The following is a 12,789-nucleotide window of genomic DNA, read 5'->3' on the forward strand; positions in this document are numbered from 1 at the left end:
CACGAATTTTTGGCCTCTTCTTGTTTCTCCTTTTGGCTGCGCTTTTGGAGACAAAGTGCTCTATTTAGATCTGGTTGTTATTTGACTTTTTTAGATTCTCTTCTTGATTTTTGGCTTTGTGCTTCGTCTTTCCAGGTCGTCGTCTGGGATTGTCAGGCAGAGCCGCAGGAGGAGAGCATGCGATGTAGGAGGATGAGGAGGAGCAGGCGATGTAGGAGGATGAGGAGGAGCAGGCGGTGTAGGAGGATGAGGAGGAGCAGGCGGATGCCAAGGTGGAGAAACAGCGGAGACCACCTAATATGTTGTCAATAAGCACGAGCTCGATCCCCTCTTCTGCCATCACCACGTCTAGGAGGCTGCTAGCTCCCTTGCCCTGCTGGTGAGAACCGGGAGGAGGAGGAGGAGCAGCAGAAGAGATGGAGGGGTCCTGAAGAAGAGACACTTGATGGAAGAGGAAGAAATGCCCCGACAGTGCCCTGCATCTCCCGTCATCCTCCATCCCCGCCTTCTCTTCGCCCCTGCACATCGGCTCCAACCATCTTTTTCTGGGCAGCAGGAGGGCTTCGACGGCGCCGGTTCGAGCTCTCTCTCCGGGGCCGAACGGCGAGTTGGGTCTTCCTGTGGTGATATTTTTGTTTCCTGTAGTGTAAAATATTTTGATTATGGTTGTTCTTTTCTCAGAAAGTTGATGAGCAACTAGTCACCTGTCTAGAGATCTGTTGCTTCATCGTTGTTTTGTCCAGAAAAGATTGCGGATCAGGGCATCACAAAGTATTCCACAAAAGTTCTACCTGTAAGCAATGTTCTGAAATTATTTCAAAATATTCGTGCATGAGCCATTTGTGTCGCTGTTTCCGTGCAGAATACATCACTCATTTATATGTCAGTCTAATGCCTTTATAGTCTAGGTTCCAGGTTGAGCTGATGTGATACTGTTTCCTTATGTGCAGTTCAACTATGAACATAGCGTATATGGATTTCGAGAATATTTCAAGAAGTATGGATTCAAGTCTCTGAAACAATGTTTTCGTATATCATGGAGAAGCCCTGCAGAGCTAACCAGACTAACTTGCGTGAGTCCGGCTTGTTGAACGTCCCTTCAGTGTCATGGTTCTACCATGGTCAAGCATATCCACGAACAAATATGAAATACTATGTTATTATATATTACCATTCCCTGACAAATGGTTGAAAACATGGCGAAGCTCTTTGCTAGGTTTCCACTATGCTCGAGAGTGAGTAGAAGAATTTATGGATGTTTCACATGCTGTATTTCATGGAATGTCTGAACTGCACATTACAGAACCATTTGGATCTGGATTCAAATGGCCTGGATCAGTACTGTGATTTAATTCGGTGGTACTGTCTTTGCTGGCTAGGGTCTGGTAATGGAGATCATCTCCAGCTGAAGCCTGGTTGACTACGCTAGGTTGTATGCATCCTTTTCTGAATAATTACCGCATTTGATGTGCATCCATGTAAAACCAATTGGTTCTCAATTTGACTTTTGAATAATTAGTATTGATCTGCATCCATGGATTTAATTTTGACCTTTTTGTACAATAATAGATTTTTGATCAGCTGCGAAATCTGTGGTGAATATATGCCTGAATGTAACAATCCATTGGTGTATCTGCAAACTGCTTGAAGGTTTGTTGATATTTTGTTCACATATTCCTTCAGTTCAGCTATGCTTAGATTTGTATTATCACACTAACTAGCAGGCTGACCCGCGCATTTGCGCGTCTAGATTCCATTCCAAGTTTAGTTTTTTATCTTTATGTTTTTGCCCGCTTGTTTATACTAATAGTCGCATAGATAATATATAGCAGCTACTATTATCAAGAAAATACATATAAAAAGTATGCTAACTTTAGTTTTTTATGTTTATGTTTTTGACCATTTATTTATACTAATACTCGCGTAGATAATATATAATAGCTAATATTATCAAGAAAATACATATAAAAGTATGCTAACTTTACTTGGCAAATCAACTTTATATAGTAATGAAAACGTTTAACAGCCCTCATGCCTACTATTTCAGAACAAAGCCAGGACACACATTCCCTTTTTTGGCAATTTCCCCACATTGCATACTAATTTCTGAGTATGATCTCAAATATTAGCATACAAAAAAAAACCTGGTATAAAACTTGGTAGATACAGCTGAGGCGTATGGCTCCTTGTTAAAGTTCTTTTACCATGCTGGGTGATTATTTTGTTGGTCGATGTCATCGCTGAACCTTCGGTCACAGAATATTTCAACTATAATCATCTTCTAAGTAGTAATTATTCTCTATAGAATTTGTTCACACTATGATTCAGTCTTCCAATATCGGAGAGTTTGATAAATTGCTATTTTACCCATGCTTCAGATTATCAGGTCAGCTTGAGGATTCACATTTAATTTCTCACCAATCTCCTTTCCCTACAACAATCCAAAAGATTATAAAATCTCAGATCTACCATAACTCAACAACTTCTCAAACTGGTTTTCAGAAATTTAATGTTAGAACTTGTGTAGGATGTAATCAACATTGTTAGAGATAAATCAAAGTCAAGCAGTCGGTGAAGTAAATATTTAATGTTGGTCCAGCAGCTCACGACTCTAACTGGAAATAGAAAAGCAGATTGACTTTTTTACCTAGGAACGTATTAAGCTGGATGCTTCTCACCAATGCGCATGACCTGCAGGATGCTCACAGGACACGGGTATGTGGCTTCTCCATATGGTGGGCATGGCTACCGGATCGATCATATTTTTTTTTTTGAGGATGCCGGATCGATCATATGACTCGCCTGATTGCAGTCGAGGACGATTAGAGATCATTTTCCTTCAAATATATATGTAGAGAGCACTCAATCTGACGGCCCGTCCAATACAACTCCGCCACGGCTCCCTTGCCGCTCCTCCGTCCTCGACGGGGCCGGATCATGGATCCTCTTATACTCGGAGCTAGATTCAGAACTTGGGAAATTGTATATCTGCACAACGCATCCACTGCAAGTTTATTCAAAAAAATTAGTTGGATCGGAAGCTTTGTTTCCGTCTGTCACCTGTAGTATCCTAACTGCCACATTGCCTTGCATCGCCGCCGCGCGCCCGCGCCGATCCATATTGCCTGTTGCCGGCTCGTTGTAGACCTTGCAGCAAACTTGCATTGTCGTCGTCGGCCGGAACACATCGGAAAGTATACAGAGGCTGTTACAGGGACGATGCCGTTGTTTAAAGATTCCATCCACGACCATTTGTTGATATGCGAGTTATCTTGTGCTTCTTGTTTCGGCAGATATTGGAGAGCTTAACCAATCAATCAGGGGATCTGCAACAACTTCTTGGTGTGCATGAGCGCACGTCTCTTGAGTTTTTACATGTGCCTGATCGGACGTGTTTTTTTTTTCACGTTAATTCTGAGTCACGCACGTCTCCACATCTGCTTGAGTAGACACGTGCGTTTTTTTCACATTAAATCTGAGACATTTATTTTTTAATGTTCAATCCAAGCCATTGGTTGTCTTGTGTTTTAATTATATAATAGATAACTTGCCATTTACCTACTGGTTATGCCTAAGATGATTAATTATGAGCATACAAACTTTTGTAACGCACCTCATTTCTAATAATTCACTCTCTTTGGGTCGAGACCAAAGAAAATTCGATTGAATCTCTTTTTTATGGGTTAATCTTTGATGCCACCATATTTCTGCTTTTTACTATTCTTACGTCCTCATATATGGTCTATTTCTTGCAAAATTTATTAGTTTAAGATGAACATTTACAGAAATATCAAGAATTTGGCGATGCATGTGTTGCTGTCAAAACCCACCGGCGGGCAGCGACGGGCAACACAGTAGAGCCGGGAACAACCTAGGGCTGCGGCTGGCCGAGGTCCCTCCGAGCGACGGCCCGCAAAGCCTCTGGTACACACGTCCGATGCTGATGCAAGGGCGTGCCACCTGACCTATACCTGGTCAGGAAGGCGATGGAGATGCCTCGCTTAGTTTCCTGCATGGCATACACGTAAACATTAAATACGAGCCTCGATCGGCTCTCAGGTTATCCTGTGAATCGGCTCAGGGAGCCGATCCACCCATGATTCGTACGAGGTGCACGAATATATGGTGGTCCTGCTTGATCAAGATAAAGCTAATTCAATCTACGACGATTTAGGGTTTTCACCGCATAATCGGATCATCCTACTCACGATTGGGCCTCGCGGCCACGCACGGTGATCGTAAGCCGATCCTAGATAGGGCCTAAAAACCAACACGAGGTTGATCCCCGGAACATCCTGTCTAGGACTAGCAAACGACACCCTACGTGCCGCTGGATCCTCCAACCCTTTGTAAGGCCTAACTATTGCAGATATTAAACTAATCCTTGATGAACAAGGAGCAACCGTAACGGATCGGATCTACTAAATAATGATCAAGCGGGGTGCCGCCCCTACACCTAAGATAGGTGTAAGGGCGGCTAGATATGCAAGGGTTGCACTACGACAGCATGTTTAAACGAAGAACAATGCTAACCCTAACACATCTATGATAACTACGTTGCTCGCCATCAAAAAGGCTTCAGTACGAGCAACGCATGAACAACATAAAGCTTATGCTGCCTAGATCGCAAGATGCGATCTAGGCAGCATGTTGCTTACCGGTAGAAACCCTCGAGACGAAGGAGTTGGCGATGCGCCGAGATTGATTGGTTGGTTGAACGTTGGTTGTTGTTTATTTCATAAACCCTAGATACATATTTATAGTCCAGGGGACTTTCTAACGTGGGAATAATCCCAACCGTGCACGAGGCCAACTCTAACTAAAACGACACGTAACCTACTATGTTACAGATACACGGGCAATCTAGCCCAAACTCTTCGTGTAAGGCCGCTTCAGAGATCTTCCACGTGTAATCTTCCAAGCCCATCTCCCTTACGGCCCACCTCCTGATTTGGCCAAAATCTGGTGATAACACATGCCCCCCTGGTTTTGGCAATGATAATTTCAAAACCACTCTGTTTTTCCTTCGAAGGGTCATGTCGTGGCAGAGCAGACCTGTCGCAGTATTCTTCATCATGATGCCCTGTCTTTCCAGTTTCTCTGCAAATTTCGATAGCTTTAGCATCACCTCCTCGGAAACTGCAATAGCATTAAATTTCCACCAGATTTCTCATTATTTATCCGTGCCGATCGATTAGCCCTCTTCATCCCCTTCCTCTGTTCTAGCTATCGGCACCAAAAAACCCTCTTCTCCCTCAGCCATGTCGTCTTCTTCCTCCTCTTCCGTCTCTCTCCAATCCTCTTCCTCAAGCGAGTTGGTTCCAGAGCACGACCAGATGGAGGCGTACAACCGCCGGGCTCCCAAACATTGGGACAAGCGGGAGTGGGACTTCGACTTTGTGCCAGAGGGTGAGGACCTCGTCTGGTCAGATGGGGCCATGCCCCTAACCGACGGGGAAGATGACCTCCGGTACCTGGTTGACGGAGCACTGGAGGCGGAGAGCGATGACGACGACCCTCCCTTCCGGGGCAAATTCACCTCCGTCACCAAAGAAGAAGAGGACGACGAAGAAGAAGACGTCTCCTCCGACCTGAAGAAGGAACAGGAGGACGACACCTCCTCCGACGAACCACCACCAAAGCGTATCCGGGGCTGGGCTTGGTCAGACGAGGACGATGATGATGACGAGGAGGAGGCCTCTGCTGAAGGTCACAGTAGCAGCAACAAAGAACTCGCCGATAGCAGCAATGGCGGCAGCTACCTCAGCGACAGCGACGACAGCAACAGTCCTTAGAGTAGGGATTTACTAGCATAGGGTTGGCAGTCGTAATCCGTTCCCTTTTGTTGAACAATCGGCTTATCCTTGTAAGAAATTTTATTATCAATGAAAACTTCTTTTGACTTTGCCGATGTCCTGTATGCTGATTCAGCCGATTTTCCCTCATCTGACTTTGTCGACCGTTAGCCCAATCAATGTTCAATGACTGATGGCAACGCATCGGTCTCTCACGATAATCTGCGAGACAGGTCAATTCAGTCATCCCTCCAAATTAGCCAGTCTTACCGATGATGATAGCACTGCCGATCGTAGTAAGCCGTGGGTTTAGTCTTGAGCAAGTGTCTTTACAAGGGCCCTGGAACTGTCGCTGAATCAGCTTGGATGCTAAAGCTGATACCTCTGTAGCAAAAGCACCCCTTTTCAGAACAGTTGCGATGTAGAGCCAGCCGATTCCAACCAAATTTGCTCTCCAGAGCCAAGAAACTTTCAGGCGAGTTGCCCCCCAAGCCTCACCCAAGGCGAGAATAGTGATGAATCAGCCCAAACACGTTACCATTGGCTTCCAAGTTATTAATATGGAACCAGCCGATTCCAACGAAATCGGCTCTCCAAAACAAAGATATTTTAGGGCGAGCTGCCCCCCGAGCCTCAATCAAGGCGAGAATACCGGCATGGATGCACAAATCAAACCAAAAGGCTCTGACCTTAGGTAATCTGGTAATCCGAGATAGCCACCATGAAGAATCAGCCAGACTTGCCCCCATTGATCAGTTTCCTTCCACTGGGCGCCGATGTTGTAGATGAAACACCAACAACTTAACTGATGCAAAGGGTTGACCATCTTGGCGACAATGTGAGCCCTGAGCACATAGCCGGTAGAATTTTTTTTTTACTGGCCGATTTTTTCTAATCGGCCCATAATGTTTCACTGCACATGTTTACACATGTTTATCTGCACATGTTCCTCTGACTATATGCCCCCCGAGCCGAATCTGCCAGTGTGTGCAGAGATATCGGCTTTGTGGTTAGCCAAGGCACTGTACTTGCACGCCGGCTCCGCGAGGATTCGTGCTGACTTTCATCCGCCGACGTGGCCACTGCCCAGTAGATCGATGTTGAACACAAGCAGAACATGTGGTGAAGATAATTTTGGCCGATTGCTGGAATCGGCCTCCATATCGATTGAAGCACTGACTGAAGGTTCTGTAATGCCCCTTCATAATTTTTGGGGCCGATCACAAGGATCAGCCTCGCCACGTTTGCTCATCGCTTTGCTTCAGCTACATGGTCAGGCCAGTGGATAAAACCAGCTTAACCCTTCCCTTCGTCACGTCGATGCGCTCGCAGTCATCCAAATTGATACCTGAGAGGGGTTCTTGGCCTGCTGCTTCCCATGCGTTCATGCCAGCCGTTGAAATTTCGGCTGAGTCATCGGCCTGGACGACCTTTTCCTCATCTCCATCCCACTGTATTATGCATTGGTGCATCGTGGAGGGAATGCAGCAGTTGGCGTGGATCCAATCTCTTCCTAGCAGAACAGCATAAGTGCTCGTGCTATCGACGATGAAGAACGTTGTAGGGATAGTTTTCCTTCCTACGGTCAGATCCACGTTCAGAACACCTTGTGCGTCAGACGCTTGGCCGTTGAAATCGCTCAATGTCACGTTGGTCTTGATTAGATCTGAGCTAGAGCGTCCCAGCCGACGTAGCATAGAGTACGGCATGATGTTGACTGCCGCTCCGGTGTCCACCAGCATCTTATTTACAGGCCTCCCATCGATATAACCTCGCAAGTACAGGGCCTTCAGATGTCTGTAGCTCCTTTCTCGTGGCTTCTCAAAGATAACCGGCCGTGGGCCGCAGTCAAGTTGTGCCACAGGTGCCTCGTCTAATCCTGGAGCACTGAACTCCGAAGGGAGGATGAACACCATGTTTGTGCCAGCCGATGTTTCATCATCGGCTTTCCTTTGCTTGGGCCGCCACTCCATTTTCCGTGGACGACCCTCTTCGTCCAGGGTTCGCTGAACTTTCACAGCCAGATCAGGTCGTGCCTTCCTTAGCGTATGCAAGTATAACCTTTCGGCTTCCTCCAGGCCGCGCAATCGCTGAACCCTGCGCTTTTGTGAACGGCTGAGTCCATCAGGGCACCACCTTGGCCGGTGGTACCTGTCTTCTTCTTCTTGTCCCTCGTCTTCTGAATCCTCGAGATCTGCCCACCGAGGGGACTCAGCGCGTTTGCTTTGTGGCGGGAGAGGCCCTAAGCGCCTGAACACAGACACGTTGGCTGCCTCCTTCTTCTTCTGGTTGCATTCTGGGCAATTGCCGATTGTGGGCAATTGGCTCATTCCTGAATCCCAGCAGTGTCTGAAGAAGGGGCAGTCCCAGTGCCTGTCGTTGTCATCTTGCTCCCTTGATTTTCCTTTGGCACGGCGCTCGTGCTCCTCCTCATCGCGATCATGCCGACGATATCTTCTGGCTTCTCTAGCCAGACGATCTCTTTCATCATCATCGCTGGATCGTCGGCGTTGGTCATACTGACTCACATACTTGTTGAGGAGGTGATCAGAGAGGGGTCGCTGATATCTTATGTTCTTCACTTCTCCCTCTGTGACGTAGCGCTTGCCATCATGACGGAGCCGATCGCGTGGAGCGGCCTCCTCTGTGTCCTTGCTACGAGAGCAGCTGCCCTCGTCTCCATCTTTGCCAGAGTGGTGCCCAGGTCCTACCATGTTGATGCTGAACGAGGACCCTGGCTGGCAACCTTCAGGGTAAGTGCATTCCACCATGTTAACGGCGGGGAAGGGTTGGGTGTCGACCTTCATGGCGTACTGGTTGAAAATCAGACGCCCTTTTTCTATCGCCGCTTGGATGTGCTGACGCCACACCCTGCAGTCGTTGGTGGCATGGGAGAGCGAGTTATGCCATTTGCAGTATGGCTTTCCGTTCAGCTCTTGTACCGTGGGGAATTTGAGACCTTCAGGAATCGTCAACTGCTTCTCCTTGAGCAGGAGGTCGAAGATTTGCTCAGTTTTGGTCACGTCAAAATCAAACCCCCTGGGCGGGCCTGGTGGCTTTACCCATTTGCAGGATACGGGGGTTCCTCCCCGAGTCCATTCAGCCACTGCTACCTCTTGATCTCCCGCAGAAACTTCGTCTTCTTCTGCCTCGACCAGGACGATTGCACGCTTGAATTTGTACTGGTACAGGTCCGGGTGGCGCTGTTCATATGCCGACAGTTTCTGAACCATGTGCGCCAGTGAGGGGTAGTCTGCTTGGGAGGCCATGTCCTTGAGCGGTGTTGCAAGGCCCGCTACTGCCAACTCGACTGCTTCCTTTTCAGTCACACGAACCGAATAACATCGGTTCCTAAGATTCCTGAAGCGCTGGATGTATTCTGTCACAGTTTCTCCACGCTTCTGACGTATTTGTGCTAGATCGGCAAGGCCAGACTCGGAAGCCTCTGAGTGGTACTGCATATGGAACTGTTCTTCCAACTGCTTCCAAGTCCGGATCGAGTCTGGTGGCAACGAGGTGTACCACCCGAAAGCCGATCCCGTGAGGGACTGTGAGAAGAACCTCACGCGTAGAGAATCCGACACTGAGGCCGTTCCTAGCTGTGCCAAATATCGGCCCACATGCTCGATGGAGCTGGAACCATCTGATCCACTGAATTTGGAGAAATCAGGGAGCCGATATTTAGGTGGTAGCGGGATCATCTCGTAGTCGTCGGGGTACGGCTTGGAATAGCCGATTGCCCTCCTTTTCGGCACCATGCCGAACTGGTCTCTCAGTATGGTGCTGATCTGATCCGCTGTGCTAGCTGCAGGAGTTGAACTCTGAAGATTTGCCGGGGTGGCGTACTTAGCCAGCCATGCTTGCTTTTCCAGCTCTGAGCCAACTGCAGGAGCTGAGCTCTGGAGGTTCGTCGGGGTGGCGTACTTAGTTAGCCACGTCTGCTTCTCAAGATCTGTCGCTGACGTCCCTCCTGTTTTCCCAGAAGTCCCTGATGTTGTGGCCTGGTTCGTGAGCGCCCAGTTACCGCAATCTGGCACATACGTGCACGTGTACCCGTGAGGGATCTCCTTAGGCGCCTCATGCAAGAACTGGTAGTCACTAGGGTCACCACCGATCTTGTAGACGACGAATGCCGGTGAAGTCGGCACTTCTGGTGCTGCCAACGCAAATGGCAGCGGTGGACGGGACTGGAGTGGCAACTCTCCTTGATGCATCCCGAGAGCTGGTCCTGACGGCGAGTACTGGTGCCTCATGATCTCCTGGATCACGCGAAGAGCGACACACTCCAACGTGTTTACCAGGTTCTCAGAGTGGCGGTGTAGCGAGTGAGCCACCAAGTAGTTGATCTCCTGCCGCAGGGACCTGGTGCGTTCTTCCGACGGGGAAGAGAGGTCTATCCCATCGAGTGCACCATTAGGCGAGAACCCCTTCCACCTGATGCCATGTGAACGGGTTCTGTGGAAAGAGCCGATGAGGTCGGCTTCGAGGATGACTTTGATCTCGTCATACTTCTTCTTGAGCTCGTCGGTCAGATCCTCGTACGTGACTGGAGTGCCATCCGCCATCTCAGATGTAGATGGCGATGTGGTCGATGACGAAGCTTGTCCCACCGGGCGTGCCAGAATGTGTTGCTGTCAAAACCCACCGGCGGGCAGCGACGGGCAACACAGTAGAGCCGGGAACAACCTAGGGCTGCGGCTGGCCGAGGTCCCTCCGAGCGACGGCCCGCAAAGCCTCTGGTACACACGTCCGATGCTGATGCAAGGGCGTGCCACCTGACCTATACCTGGTCAGGAAGGTGATGGAGATGCCTCGCTTAGTTTCCTGCATGGCATACACGTAAACATTAAATACGAGCCTCGATCGGCTCTCAGGTTATCCTGTGAATCGGCTCAGGGAGCCGATCCACCCATGATTCGTACGAGGTGCACGAATATATGGTGGTCCTGCTTGATCAAGATAAAGCTAATTCAATCTACGACGATTTAGGGTTTTCACCGCATAATCGGATCATCCTACTCACGATTGGGCCTCGCGGCCACGCACGGTGATCGTAAGCCGATCCTAGATAGGGCCTAAAAACCAACACGAGGTTGATCCCCGGAACATCCTGTCTAGGACTAGCAAACGACACCCTACGTGCCGCTGGATCCTCCAACCCTTTGTAAGGCCTAACTATTGCAGATATTAAACTAATCCTTGATGAACAAGGAGCAACCGTAACGGATCGGATCTACTAAATAATGATCAAGCGGGGTGCCGCCCCTACACCTAAGATAGGTGTAAGGGCGGCTAGATATGCAAGGGTTGCACTACGACAGCATGTTTAAACGAAGAACAATGCTAACCCTAACACATCTATGATAACTACGTTGCTCGCCATCAAAAAGGCTTCAGTACGAGCAATGCATGAACAACATAAAGCTTATGCTGCCTAGATCGCAAGATGCGATCTAGGCAGCATGTTGCTTACCGGTAGAAATCCTCGAGACGAAGGAGTTGGCGATGCGCCGAGATTGATTGGTTGGTTGAACGTTGGTTGTTGTTTATTTCATAAACCCTAGATACATATTTATAGTCCAGGGGACTTTCTAACGTGGGAATAATCCCAACCGTGCACGAGGCCAACTCTAACTAAAACGACACGTAACCTACTATGTTACAGATACACGGGCAATCTAGCCCAAACTCTTCGTGTAAGGCCGCTTCAGAGATCTTCCACGTGTAATCTTCCAAGCCCATCTCCCTTACGGCCCACCTCCTGATTTGGCCAAAATCTGGTGATAACTTCAGGCTTTAAATTGTTATCAAGCCAAAACTTGTGAATATACATTTACCCCTTCAATTCAGCGTGACCTATTAAAATAAGCTCTAGGCGAGGCATCCCCTTTTATCTCGCTTCTTGATTTTCTCTATTTCCCTTCTTTTACAAGGAATTTGTTTTGCAGTATGTTCACCACACATAACTTTTACTTCTGGTATTGTTAGCTCCAACACCTTCGAACAGCTGCTGGTCTGGGAGTGAGAACCGGAAGCATTATGCAGACTGCATGGAGATACTCACCCTCATGTCATTGCCCATGTCAAAAAGCCAGCATGTTCCTCAGGGATGGCATGTCCCCTATCGACGTAATGATCTCCATCTTTCTTTCCATACATATTGCAATTTCTGTTCCTATATACATGTGTACCATTCATAGAGAACACAATGTTCCAAATAGTCAATGGAAAGGGGCATAAAGGATAGCATGTATGGAATGTACTTGCCAGTTTATGTGTGTACCTTAGTGTTGCTTCAAGTGTTGGTTCTCTTATTAGCTTTGATGGAATAGTTTGCTCTTATATTCGAGTTTAGAAGGTATCTGTATAAGTATCATCAAGTGATTTGTCTCCAATGGATTTCACTTATTAATGCTCTTTTATTAATAGTTCAGGCTATTGTCTTAATAATACGAATCTCGCTGAAAAGAATGTCTTGGGTAGGTTGGTATTTCGAATTTCTCTGTATCTTGATCTTGCATGTTGGGACTTGCTCCTTGGGTTCCCCATTCATGGGTTTCCCTCTCTACTATCTCAAGTGCATCTTGAGTGCCATTACTTTGTATTGTATTTGGCCAGAATTACGCTACAGCAAGGTGTGCAAGATAATTGACAATTCTAATTGAACTTACTCAGGAAAAACAAGATGCAGAGATATTAAACTTTTCAAGCTTTTTTTGGTCATGTAGATCATTGGATTATAAAAAAATGCACCCATGAAAGAAAAGTACAGTGGCGCCTCGCGGGATAAGAGGTGGGAGCAACAAGCCTTGCATTTTGCAGTGAAGTTGCAACTGTATAAAAAACTGATGTTGACACTACCGTGTAGGAATTCATGCCTATCTTAGGGTCTTTGTTTACATTTCCAAGTGAACCTGCTGCTATTGCTTTAGGTTAGAATATCTTAATATATTATGTCTTTCATTTATCCACGATTTATATAACAAGGCTTAAC

General features: G+C 47.5%; 1 long non-coding RNA gene across 3 annotated transcripts; it reads left to right on the forward strand.

Annotated features, from left to right (window-relative positions):
* Positions 1–230: 230 nt before the first annotated feature.
* LOC127325182 (uncharacterized) lies at positions 231–12,152 on the forward strand. 3 transcript variants are annotated; one of them, XR_007866866.2, is made up of 4 exons: positions 231–793; positions 951–1,429; positions 1,570–1,650; positions 11,784–12,152. It is a non-coding gene; the product is annotated as an uncharacterized lncRNA (long non-coding RNA). The 3 variants fall into 3 exon arrangements; XR_011750624.1 differs by having other exon boundaries at positions 951–1,650; positions 11,744–12,152; XR_011750623.1 differs by having other exon boundaries at positions 951–1,650.
* Positions 12,153–12,789: the final 637 nt, after the last annotated feature.

This window comes from Lolium perenne, unplaced genomic scaffold (genome assembly GCF_019359855.2).
Source record: "Lolium perenne isolate Kyuss_39 unplaced genomic scaffold, Kyuss_2.0 unplaced97, whole genome shotgun sequence".
Taxonomy (NCBI): Eukaryota; Viridiplantae; Streptophyta; class Magnoliopsida; order Poales; family Poaceae; genus Lolium; species Lolium perenne.